General features: G+C 36.4%; 1 protein-coding gene across 1 annotated transcript in view; it reads left to right on the forward strand.

Annotated features, from left to right (window-relative positions):
- Positions 1–12,275, forward strand: part of pip4k2aa (phosphatidylinositol-5-phosphate 4-kinase, type II, alpha a) — a 42,381-nt gene that overhangs the window by 1,081 nt on the left and 29,025 nt on the right. The gene's annotated exons all lie outside the window — the stretch shown is intronic.

Here is a 12,275-nt window from a genome sequence, read left to right on the forward strand (position 1 = left end):
CATGTTCTTCAGTTGTGGATAGGTTTTGGCTCCTTCAAAGCTTTCCTTCAAAGCTTTTGCAGTTGCACATTCCCTTGTTCCCAAAACAAAACAGCATGTCAGCAAAAAATTGTTAACTTTTAAGGCTGTTGCCATCATTCAACAAGTACTGACCACTTGATGATGGAGTGTAGTTTGAAACTTTTGTACAGTTACCATAATTGTCATGCATATGTGTCCTTATTTGTGCATGCAAAAGAGGTTGCAAAATAATATCTGTATCATTGGTGAGGAGTGTGGGTGAGTAATCATTTCCTGTTGGAAGTTGGTTGCAAGATAAGCTTGTACGCCTGTTGAAGCGAGAGATCAGCTGACTAACTGTTTTAAAAATACAATACATGATGATATTCACATATTCACGTCTTTGTGGGCAGCAGGTCATACCATAGCTTGAGTGTTAGACATTGTGAAAAATGATGACATTTGTGAGAAAAGCAAAAAGTCTTTTGTAAATATAAGGGAAGGAAAGATTTGATATTTTTGGGATTCGTTTTTTTAAATGTACTTGTGTATGTATAGTGGATAAATGCAGAATGCAAGGATTATGCATTTGACAGATTCTTTTATCCAAAGTCATTTACAGTGCATTACAAGGTATACATTTTTAATCAGTATGTGTGTTCCCTGGGTTCCCATGACCTTTTGCGCTTCTAACGCAATACCCGAAACACTGAGCAATACAGGAGCACATGGATGGTTAGTTGACATTTGAAAGAAGCTCCTTGTAAAGCCAAAATCAGAGAATAATAATAAACACCGTGGGTCTCATTTATGAAATGAGCGTATGACAGATAACTGGGCATATGGTTGTTTTACCCAAGACTTATATGGACGTGACATGAGCGGTGGCTACGATCAAATCTTACATCAGGGTTCACCTTGTTTTTGTTAGCTTTGAAGTTTTGAGTTAGCGTGAAAATGATTGTTTTACCCATGTGATATTTGAAAAGGAATAATGAGCTAACATTTGAAATAGTGTTTTCTTTAACGGAAAACAACATTTCTGCTCAAATTTTCCTACAGAAAAAATACTTTAGTATTTACTACTACAGTAAAACTTGTAGATATTACTGAGTTAGCGCTCTCTGGCATAGCGTCAATATATTTCTTCAGAACTTCATCAGTAATGTTATCCAATGCCTTCTGCAATCCATGCCAAAGGCTTTACTTTGAATGTACAAGTGCAGTTTATTTTCCAACTACCAAATTTGCTTGGGGTTGAGGTCTGGACTTTGAGAGGGGTCAGTAAGGAAAATAACCCACACTTTCTTATGATGACTCTGTGGTTTATAGAGCAAAATGATGACTTTGTAGATACAGTCGTGGCCATCATTGTTTCTTAATCCTGACCTCAGGTCATTCAGAAATGCTGGTTTGTTGGCAGAATTTATTAAACGCCACGTCAGTTTTTCAGCAAATTCCACGGAAGATGAATGTGAAGTGACTGTGGTGTGGATCACATTTAAACTTACAACCTGAATGTGGCAGGCACATGCATCACAGCACACAAATGTGTGGTTTAGTTTCTTCAGTTTTACCTTTTGAATTCTGACCCCTCATTTTCAATGTTTTTTAGTTACATCTTTTGTGATTTTGCAATTGTTTACTATCTTGTCCAAAGATTTTTTTTTTTTTACTGAAAACTTTGCATGATCTTAGAGGGTTTTGAAGTAAAAGACTAATTTCATGTGACTAAAGTGACGTTTGTGAAATTAAGGCATTTCAATAACTGACTAATAACCTTTTTATTGCCATTAAAGTGAAATTACTGAACCTAAACATATGAGCCTGATAAAAATGAAGCTTAAAACGTCAGGGTTTTGCACCTGAGCTCTTCATATTTTCCTGTATAGTTTTTTTAATACTGTTTAGGATTAGTGTACTACGGCATGACTGTTTAGATTAGATTATGTTAGATTTATCCCAGATAAATATAGATTTATAACTGTTCAGTTTAGGGCTGCACGATTACAGGAAAAATTATGATCACGATTGTTTTGCTCAAACTTTCGATCACGATTAAAAATACGATCATTCTTTTACTGAAGAACTTTTATTTACTTCAGTATTTTTATTACTTTACAGCCATGTATAAAATATTATATACATTTTATAGGCCTATATTACAAAATATTTTATTGTTTCGTAATATCCGGAGCTCCCATTCTCTTAGATCTTTTTAAAACATTTAAAATAATTCTGCAAAATTCCACATAGATTTTGCAAAAGAAATCCGCAGAAATAACAAAAATAACTCCTTACACAGATTCCTTACAGCTGTACTACTATTGCAGCACTAAAGCAGTTCAGTTTTAACTGTCAAAATTATAAAATCTTATATTATATATTATCTTTTATTTATTTTAGAGCCTTTTTTGTTTGTTAAATTAAGGTTTTTGATAATGGCCAAGCGGTTAGCGGCCGACAGCTAACGTCATGTTGACGAGTTGTTTGATCAAAAGAGCCTCTCAAATCAACCTTTCACTTGCCTACAATAACATCTATATAAAATATATATTTTCAGCAAATAACAATGTTAGTTTAAATGTTTATTATCAACACACTATTTTTAAAAAAGCGAGGGAGGCTGCTCTGTTGCTCGCGGTCGGGGCGGGGTGCAGAAAAATAATGAAAAATAATGAATAAAAAAAACGAAATAAACATGAAACGAAATAAACATGCAGGTTGCCTTACCTTACACATTCGCTATGCATCAGTCTTTTATAGAGTATGCGCAGTATTTAAGGTTTTAATTCAGTTCTCCATATTCCCCGATGCGCTGAATGTCCTGTCTCTGGCGTAGACGCTAAACACCGTTGCAACAGGTGCATTGTGAATGTGCGTAGTGGACTCGTGCGAAGGTTAAATGTCTTTCTTTTACAATTTATCAATGTCTCAACATTTCTTTTAATTAAATTAAAATATAAAAAGGTGGAGAAGCCTAAAAATCCAGAGGCCTGTGATGTTAAAATTGGTCCGAAACACGACCCGAGGGAAGTAAAAAGGCTGAAATGCAGGGCTCTAATATACATTTATATCAAATTAGAATTAAACTGAAATAAAAACAAAAAATTTTGAATAAAAAATGCCTATGATATGCCTTTTATGTAGCAACATTTTTTTTAAACCCCTTGCTGCTCACGGTGCTTATTGGACACATATCCTTGGCTAACTTACATGATATGCGATTCGTTATTGTTGTCTGTGTCATGGATGTCGGGGATTTTTTATGGTTGCGGCTTGTGTCTTCAGCTTTTGAAACTCTTGATATTTCACGCTTGGACGGAACAGGAGCACAGTTTGCACAAGACTTGTAACTTTCCTGATCAACATCACTTTCCTCAAATCCGACCCTTTTTGGGAATTAAACATACATATATCTGCACTTTCTCCTTGTTGCTCTGCCATTATGTTCGTTCAAGGTGAATGACTGTAAATCTCATGATGCTAAAGTATTTCTACCATGACACAGACTGCGCTTGCAAAGAAACACTCCGTTTACTCTGACTCTGCCCATAAAAAACACATTGCTTGATTCTAGACCATCTGCTTTGTGCTTGGTCTTTGCACATTAATCGCGACGATTGTCATGAATTAATCGTGGGGCACGCATATCGTTATCATGATAAAAATACGATTAATCGTGCAGCCCTAGTTCAGTTTCCTAAGTTATTTGTCACATGTGACAAAATATCTGCAGTTATCTTGGAGGACTGAAATGATCATGTTTCGTTGTAAAAACATCTTGTTAAATATCTATTAAACCAATGCTAACAATATCTGAGGTTGTTTTGCACCACATAGACTTGTGGTGTGAGAGTGCTATGTGTCCTGGTCAAAGAGGAGGTCAGGTCTTGGTCTTGCAGGGCTGGAATGAAATTAGACAGACGGGGAATCCAAAAATCACAAGATAGACATTCTGTAGAAGCAAAAACATTCGTCCTTATCTGTGAAAGCTCTATCAGTTAAATTCATTGATCTTCACTGATTGGTGCCAATCTATGTAAATAGGCCCAAAAGCTTAAAGCTGGGTCGTTTGGATCTTAGGCCCTGTTTACATTAGAGCATTTGCGTTTTAAAACGGCATTTTAAAATGAAAACGATCCTCGTTTATACTGGCATTTTAAAAAGAATCTTCATCCACACTATACACGACCATAAACGCATGAAACATGACCAATCACATAACTGGGCATGCGCATAAAAGTGTAAAATAACTTATTACTCTAATAATAGCTTACTTTTGCACATCTAGGGGTGTGCGATATTGACAAAAATTCATACCTGGATCCTTGCCGGCAACTACAACAGACACTATTTTTGAACCTATAAAAATGTGTTTGGGAAAGTCTTATATTGTTCTAGCTCCCCCCACAACATATTAATATGATTAATAGGTTAATGTTGATGTTATAAACCAAACAGAAAGGTCTTTATGATTTAAAAAGGAAGCATTCAAGTGAACAGTACTAAACAGTAGCGAACTTGAAGCAAAAATAAATTTCAGCAAAGGCTTATTGCTTATTGCTTTAATGTAGGGAGTTCCTCTTCAGCCATTTCACGCTGTTATATTTATAATAGCCTAGTTCATACAGTTCATATTTATGATCTTATAGTCCATTTGAAAATTTTCGTACAAACTGACTGTATTGGTGTTTTTCTGACTGTATTCAGAAAAACACCAAATAACTTAACTTCCCTTACATGTTGCTGTTTAGTGTGCGATCAATTAATAAAAAATTAATATGACATAAATTTTTTAAAGTGTGCGAGGTCCGTGCACGTCCTCTAGCAAGACAGAAATAGCAAAAAGCGCAATCGGCTAAACGAGCATTAAATATTAATATGACGTTGATTGTATTGTTTTTATTAATTTATATTCACAAAACTTATCAACAAAACATCGATTAAAATTAAGAGACAAATTATATGAAACGAAATTTATTTTAAATTAGCAAACAAAACTTAAATTAAACTCGAAAATAATGTCTGACCCATTACAATTCTCCCTTCATATTGGCCTTTACAACGCCCTGTATGGCGTTTAAAATTACAGTCTATCTTTTGTAATAAGTCAACAAAATTTAAACAAAACATAAACAACATTACAACAATATTCAAACCCAACAATACTCAAACATAAATATAAAACAGACATTATCTATAAGGACACATGTTAAAACAATCTGATATAGCATTTATAATAGCTGGTTGGTAGATGTTTACTATTTTTGGCAAAACCTCCGTTGCAAACCTCCATTTACCGGAATAAAAATAATTTTTACTTGAAAATGATGCGCTGTCACGTTAACATCAGCTGTTCATTTACATAAGACTCCGTCTATGTTCATTTTCACTGCAGCGCAACGTCTGAGTTCTCAAACTAAAACAGGGTCTGCAGCGTTTGCGAACGAATTTGTTTATGAGTGTCGAAAACGGTGGTGTAGTGTAAATGAAAGGCGTAAACGTTGCAAAAGTAACGCATTTTAAAGGATAAACGCATTAATGTAAACATAGCCTTAGGCAGCCATGCAAACTGTATGACCATGTGGTCAAGAAGTTAAGGGTGGAGTTGTTGGTGCAGCTCTCTCTGGTGCTTACATTGTTAATGAATCATGCATGCAGCTGCAGGCCCTCACTGAGCTCAGACTACTAAACAGAAAGTGGCTCTTGACCACTAAGGACCACGATTGTGCTTGAATTTCATTAGCAAACTATTGAAAGCGCAAATATAATGTAACCTGTTTCTCTGTTGGAGCATATTGGCTTTTGTGTTTTCAAGTTGTCTGTTTTGTGCGTCTACTTAAGACTGATTTTGTATTTGCATTGATATTGATAAGTGAATACATTTTAATAAGAAGGATTATTGAATCAAACACAGTGGAAAGCTTTCATTTTAGTCCAGCAAATTTTTGGGTTGCTGCCTATCTATCCTCCCATTTCTGCTTACCATGCTCAAGTCTTTACTCTCTTTTAATCCATTTCATCTTTTACTTTTGTCTTTACTAAGCCTTTCATGATTCCAAGACTGTCCTGCCCCGACCAAGAGCTGCTCAGTCTGTCTCTGGATTGCATAAGGAGTTTCTAAAAATACTTGAGATACAGCAGCCGATCTGTGGCACTGGGAAAATAGACGCGCTATTTTATTTTTACACAGCCTGAGGCAAATGATGATGATGAGCATCAAAGTCCTTAAGGCGCAATCAGAAATGTTTCATCTTTAAATTGTTAAGATGAGCTCTTTTCAAAACGATGCAATTTTGTTGAACTAGCTAATGCTATTTCTGAATATTTGCGTTGTATGCATATCATGCTTAACCAAAAGCATTTTGCCAATTGCAATGCCACTTCTATCCCATGTAGTCTTAGTTAAATGGGCAGATTGTCTGAATGACTAGTCCTTAGAGCAATGGTGAGCCTTTTATGGAAATGCAGACAATTATTTAAAGCTAGTAAAATTACTCATATTCAGTTAGCTAGCTGCAATTTTAATAAGTTTGGCATGGTCCTGTAGTGCTTGTCTTCTGTGCACATTGTAAAGGATTTTGTTAAATGAAAAACCAACACAGGGTTGAACAAACACCAAAGAGCACGTAATGCTGTGTACTTTGAGTGTGCCTCGCTTATATTGAGGGCAGAAAAGATGATTAATAACCAGTGTAACTGATTTAATATATCACAAAAATTATCTTTGTACTTTATCCCTAATCTTTTAGGGATTACATTTGCGTGTTTTTCACCTTCTATTATGATGCCTTTGCAACTAACACAAACTGTTAACCGCTTATTTTTAGAAAGTAACCTATTTTTAATACAGTTGGCTATTTTAGTTGCTGTTGCTGTGAGTTTGCTGACTGACACAGTGTGTGTAAGCAAATAGCAAGATTGTTTTTAAACACTGTTGTTATATGCTCACTATCTCTGCCAGCTTTCACAGTTTATGTACTAGAGCTTTTGTACAATGGCTTATATCTGGGATTTTAAATGCATAGACAAACTATAAATAGACTCATATGTGACCTTAATGGCTTTTCTTTGGCCTTTTACCAGGAGCCATTAGGTTAGATAAATGCTCTCCTTCCTAGTTTCCAGAACACTCGCTTCTTTAAATGTAAGTTATGTGTTTTTAAGTGTATTTCCGTTTAAAAGTGTAATTTAATCAGCGACACTTTGCAAACTTTAAGATTATGTTAGTTATACATCTAGTGCATTAAAGTTTATTGCAGCTTCTGTTTATAGATTCATAAGCTCATACGCAATAAATGAAGGCATTGTTGGATCAAGAATGGTAAGGAGGCTGAAATGCCAAACCCCCACTTTCTTTGAATGACTGAAAGATATGACTGCACAGTGTTTAAACAAAGAGCTTTATAAACATCTGGTAGGAATATGAGCTTTCTCTCAGCTAGTCTTCCTGCATTGATGGAGTGCAAGCTTGTCAGCGCTGTAGCGGAAAACCTGACTTTGCTACCATAGAGACAAACAGGAAGTGGTGGTGTGAAACTTGGCCCAGTGAGACAGTGTGCACAGAGATAAGTGCTGATCTACAATGGTTGTTGAACAAATTTACTTTTGCTTCAGTTTGTTATACACCTGTAATATGGCCTTAACATGAGACATTTAGGGTTACTTAATAGTAATCTTTGATTCAAGTATTATAGAACTAGTTTGGTGGTGATGAGCTTTTAGATCCTGTGCATCTGGGCCCTGTTGCATAAAAATCCTGAAGTGAGGGGGAAAGAAAAGATTTCTTTTAAAGCGCTGCAACAAACTTCTAAGCTGTCATCCTTACTCGCGTGTTTTGTCTCTGTCAAAACACGGCAATGAAGAAGGGGTTGTTATATTAAAAAACAATATTACAAAATCACAGCGTAAACAAATCAGCGGACACAGCTCAACCGACGGTGGATTTGGGTACATTGAAGAAATGTACAATTTTATTTTGATTGTTAGAAATATGCCTCTGTACTTCCTCTCTTTTAAAGGGATAGTTCGGCCAAAAACGATATTAAACCCATGATTTACTCACCCCCAAGCTGTCCGAGTTGCATATGTCCATCGTTTTTCAGACAAACACATTTTCGGATATTTTAGAAAATATTTTAGATCTTTCTGTTGATTAAATGTAATATTACGGGGTCCAGCAATAGTCCACGACCTTCAAGTCCAAAAAAGTGCATCCATCCTTCACAAATTAAATCCAAACGGCTCCAGGATGATAAACAAAGGTCTTCTGAGGGTAATCCGTGCGGTGGTGTTGTAGAAATATCCATATTTAAAATGTTATTAACGTAATTAACTACCTTCCGGTTTCGCCGCCATCTTAGACTCAGGAGAGAGTATTAGCGTAGTGTACGCACTTTTCTTAGTGACGTATGACAAATTCGGAGGGCGGGGGACAGAGCAGCAACAGAGAAAACGCTGTATGCTGCGTAAGCGCTCATCCTGAATGCGGATGACTCTTAAGATGGCGGCGAAACCGAAAGGTAGTTAATTACGTTAATAACATTTTAAATATGGATATTTCTACAACAACACCGCACGGATTACCCTCAGAAGACCTTTGTTTATCATCCTGGAGCCGTTTGGATTTAATTTGTGAAGGATGGACACACTTTTTTTGGACTTGAAGGTCGTGGACTATTGCTGGACCCCGTAACATTACATTTAATCAACTGAAAGATCTAAAATATTTTCTAAAATATCCGAAAATGTGTTTGTCTGAAAAACGATGGACATATGCAACTCGGACAGCTTGGGGGTGAGTAAATCATGGGTTTAATATCGTTTTTGGCCGAACTATCCCTTTAATAAAATTAATATCAGCCATGACTTTGATGTTAAGGGACATGGTCCCTTAATTATTATGTTTTTTAATAAAATTTATATCAGCCATGGCTTTCCCTTTAAGGGACATTTCCCTTAATTATTATGTTTTTTAGGGGGTGTGCACGCCAAAGCTTTCAAACGCGGCTGAAAACTTCAGGCAGCCACCGACTGCCAGCATTTTTTGCAGACTGGCAACTTTTTTCAGCTAAGTGCTTTGGTTGCTATGATACTTCTGCTTTGTTTATCAGTTGTTGAATGATGCGCCGGTTGGTTGTTGTGATGTTTATCCTGACCCTCCTTCACTGTGATTGGACGGCTGTGTGAGAACTGAAATTGATGAGCTGAGCCTTTCACCCAAAGTTTAATATTTTTTAACTTTCGACGCTCAGGGCTGAGCACGGAAAAACACAGAGTGCCGGCTTTCAGCGCAAAAAAGCCAGCTGCTGGCTTTTTGAAAAGCACCACGCTTCTATTGGAAACAACTGAAAACATATGCCGGTTGCCGGAGTAAACGCTTTGGTGTGCACGCTACCTTAAGGTGGGTACTAAGGTACAGTGGGCTTTATAGCAACGCATAACAAAACTTAAGGGAACACTTTAGCATTTAAGGGTAAATACTTAGTCAATTATTGTTGAAGTGAATCCTTAGGTTTTGTCTTGCATCCCGTGTTTCATCAAGGGTACCCATAACCTCATAGATAATGGTTTACTTAACTTAAGTTTTTTTTATGCAGCCAGGCCCTGGTCTACTTTGTTAAACATTTTAGGCCAGTATCCTTTAATTCCGAAAGGATGTAGTACGTAGGTTGAAACTGGGATGTTAAAGTGTGTTTGCGTAGTGTAGTGCGTTTTTTTTCTGAAAAGGCTCACTGTCTAAATAAGGTACAATTTATTGGATCTATCTAGGTTACCAACTCTAAAGGCTCACTGCTTTTTAGTCTGCTAAAAGGCTCATTTCTTCTAGACCAAGTTCAAACATGAGCAATACACTTACATACACTTAAGCTTTACCAAAGCACAGTCTCATCGCGCCATGTATCTAAAAATCAAACACATTATTTTCAATGAATGTGCACACACCGGCAGCGTCTGATGGCGGCTGTCCACTGTGACTCTGGACGTTGCTCTACAGTTTAAAACAGTAAAAAAGACTAAATGATGCCAACCAAGGCAAGGGTTTTTTATTTAGTGAAATGATCGCCATTTTCGGCAAGTAAACATATTTACTTTTAAACCACAACTTCTTTTCTTCCACTGAACTGAAGTGACCTTCCGATATGTATTTATTTATTGGCCTGGCTAGTGGCTAAACTGAACTCTGAAACAAATACATTGTCAAAAATAAAATGTTTTAGTTTGCTAAAGGCGAGGGGAGACGACGAGCATAGATCACAACTGTCCATAAAGGTTTGACAGCCAGAGGTATAACGTTGGCTCAGTGTAATAGTTGAAAATTAATTAAATTGTCAAATTTAAGATTTTTTTTCTTCATTTTTTGTGTTATGACATGATTTTGTGTTAAAAGAAGTTGTGTTAAAAGTAGCACAAAATGTGTTGTTCCAATTAATAATTTAGAGATGTGTCTATTTTGGGACACCGCATTTAGTGTGTTGTTCCAAAACGAACACTGATTGTGTTGTTTTTATTGTGTAGACAAAATTCACAGTAGATTTACTATAGTGGCATTTTTTGCATTCCACATTTTTATAGCAGGCAAATTTTGGTCCTGTTTTTTTTACTATATGTTCCACTTATTTGCCTATCAGAGCCCTTAGAAGGCATAGGGTTGCTTTCTGTAGCTACTGAGAGACATTGAGGAGGTCCCCTGCTGTAGATGACGTGGGGTCACTGTATTCATCAGGCTCCAGGGAGCAGTTTCCCTCAGCGTTGCCTGTTGCTTCACTGTTGCCAGAAGACCGGGATAGTCCACTATTAAGCAAATCTCATTCCTCATCCTGCTCACACATGTTTCTGCAAGAACCTGTTGCTTGTGAATTTCTCACTGCTTAACCTTAAATTCAGATAAACAGCATTACTCTTACCCTGCAGTAAGCAATTGGTATTTTTCTGCATCGCTATTCTTACATTTTATATGCTATTAGAACAAACATAGGCAGATGATGTTAAAATGGTGTATATTTTAATCACCAGGGGCCGGATTCACAAAACATTCTTAAGAAGAAAAATCTTCTTAACTGCCATTTTTATCTTAAATTCAAGTTTAAGAAAAAAGTTAAGAATATTTTGTATTCTCAAAAAAGCTTCTTAAGAAAGTTCTTATTTTTTTCCTTAAGTATGTTCTTAAGAAAAAACTTAAGAAGAATTCCAATTCTCGAAAAATAAACTGTCTTAAATAACATCTTAAATTTAGGATAACCTTACAGTAGTCTTAAATCTCAAAATATAAGATGTTTTATAAGTTAATGTGATTGTTTAAATGTGACATGTTGTATTTTGTAGTCTGAAATGACAATTTAATCAGTTAACTTCACATAGATTAGTTTAAAGAGGAATTCCACACTCATATAATGAAGTTTAATGGCTTACTCAGTAATATGTCATGAAACACAAATAAGTATTAGTGATAATATTAGCAAACATTTAACTTCCTCCGTAATAGCCTACATTCATTGTGAAATTACTTAACAGCTAAATGTCGCTCTAAGCGGGAGGCGAACCGGTAATCGCTCCGTCATGTGAGTCGAGGGCTCTGAAACCGTGGGCACGCTTCACCCTCCGCGTCCGTCTCTTGACGCGTGAGCGCGGGTCGCAGGAGACGAAGCCCTGGGCACGGAGAGTGAAGCACGCACACCCAGAGCGCTCGGCCCGCATGACGGACAACAGCGAATAACTTCCTGTAGTAGTCTTAATGCATCACTCGTTTGTATCGCGTTAATGATCGCAAGTAGTCAAAAGATTAATGGATAAGTGTATTGTTACCCCATTAGCAGGGTATCTTAATTAATTTAAAAGCTTGTCATTTTATTCTTAAGACACAAATTTAAGATATTCTTAAGAAAAAAATTGAGAACTTCTTAAGAAATGTTTGAGAATTGCACTTAGGAACATTCTTACGCACTTCTTATAATTTATCTTAAGAACTTTCTTATTTTTTGTCTTAAGAATGTTTTCGTGAATCCGGCCCCAGTTTCTTTAAGTAGCACTAACAATGGTATGTGGCCGATTATCTGAATACTTGTATGTCATCTTCAGCAGCTCTTCTTGTAGCTATTTGGTAAATGGTCCCTACAGGAGCTTGGCAGAGGCACAGAGCAGTTACATCTTCTGGTCAGACAGCCCATCAATAATTTGAAAGGATAAACAGTGTGTCAGCACAAAACAAACAGTGTCAGCAGCACTAACTTTCTTGAAATTGGCTTATTTGTTAGATGTTGTTTTGGTTTTCT

Source organism: Paramisgurnus dabryanus, chromosome 22 (genome assembly GCF_030506205.2).
Source record: "Paramisgurnus dabryanus chromosome 22, PD_genome_1.1, whole genome shotgun sequence".
NCBI lineage: Eukaryota > Metazoa > Chordata > Actinopteri > Cypriniformes > Cobitidae > Paramisgurnus > Paramisgurnus dabryanus.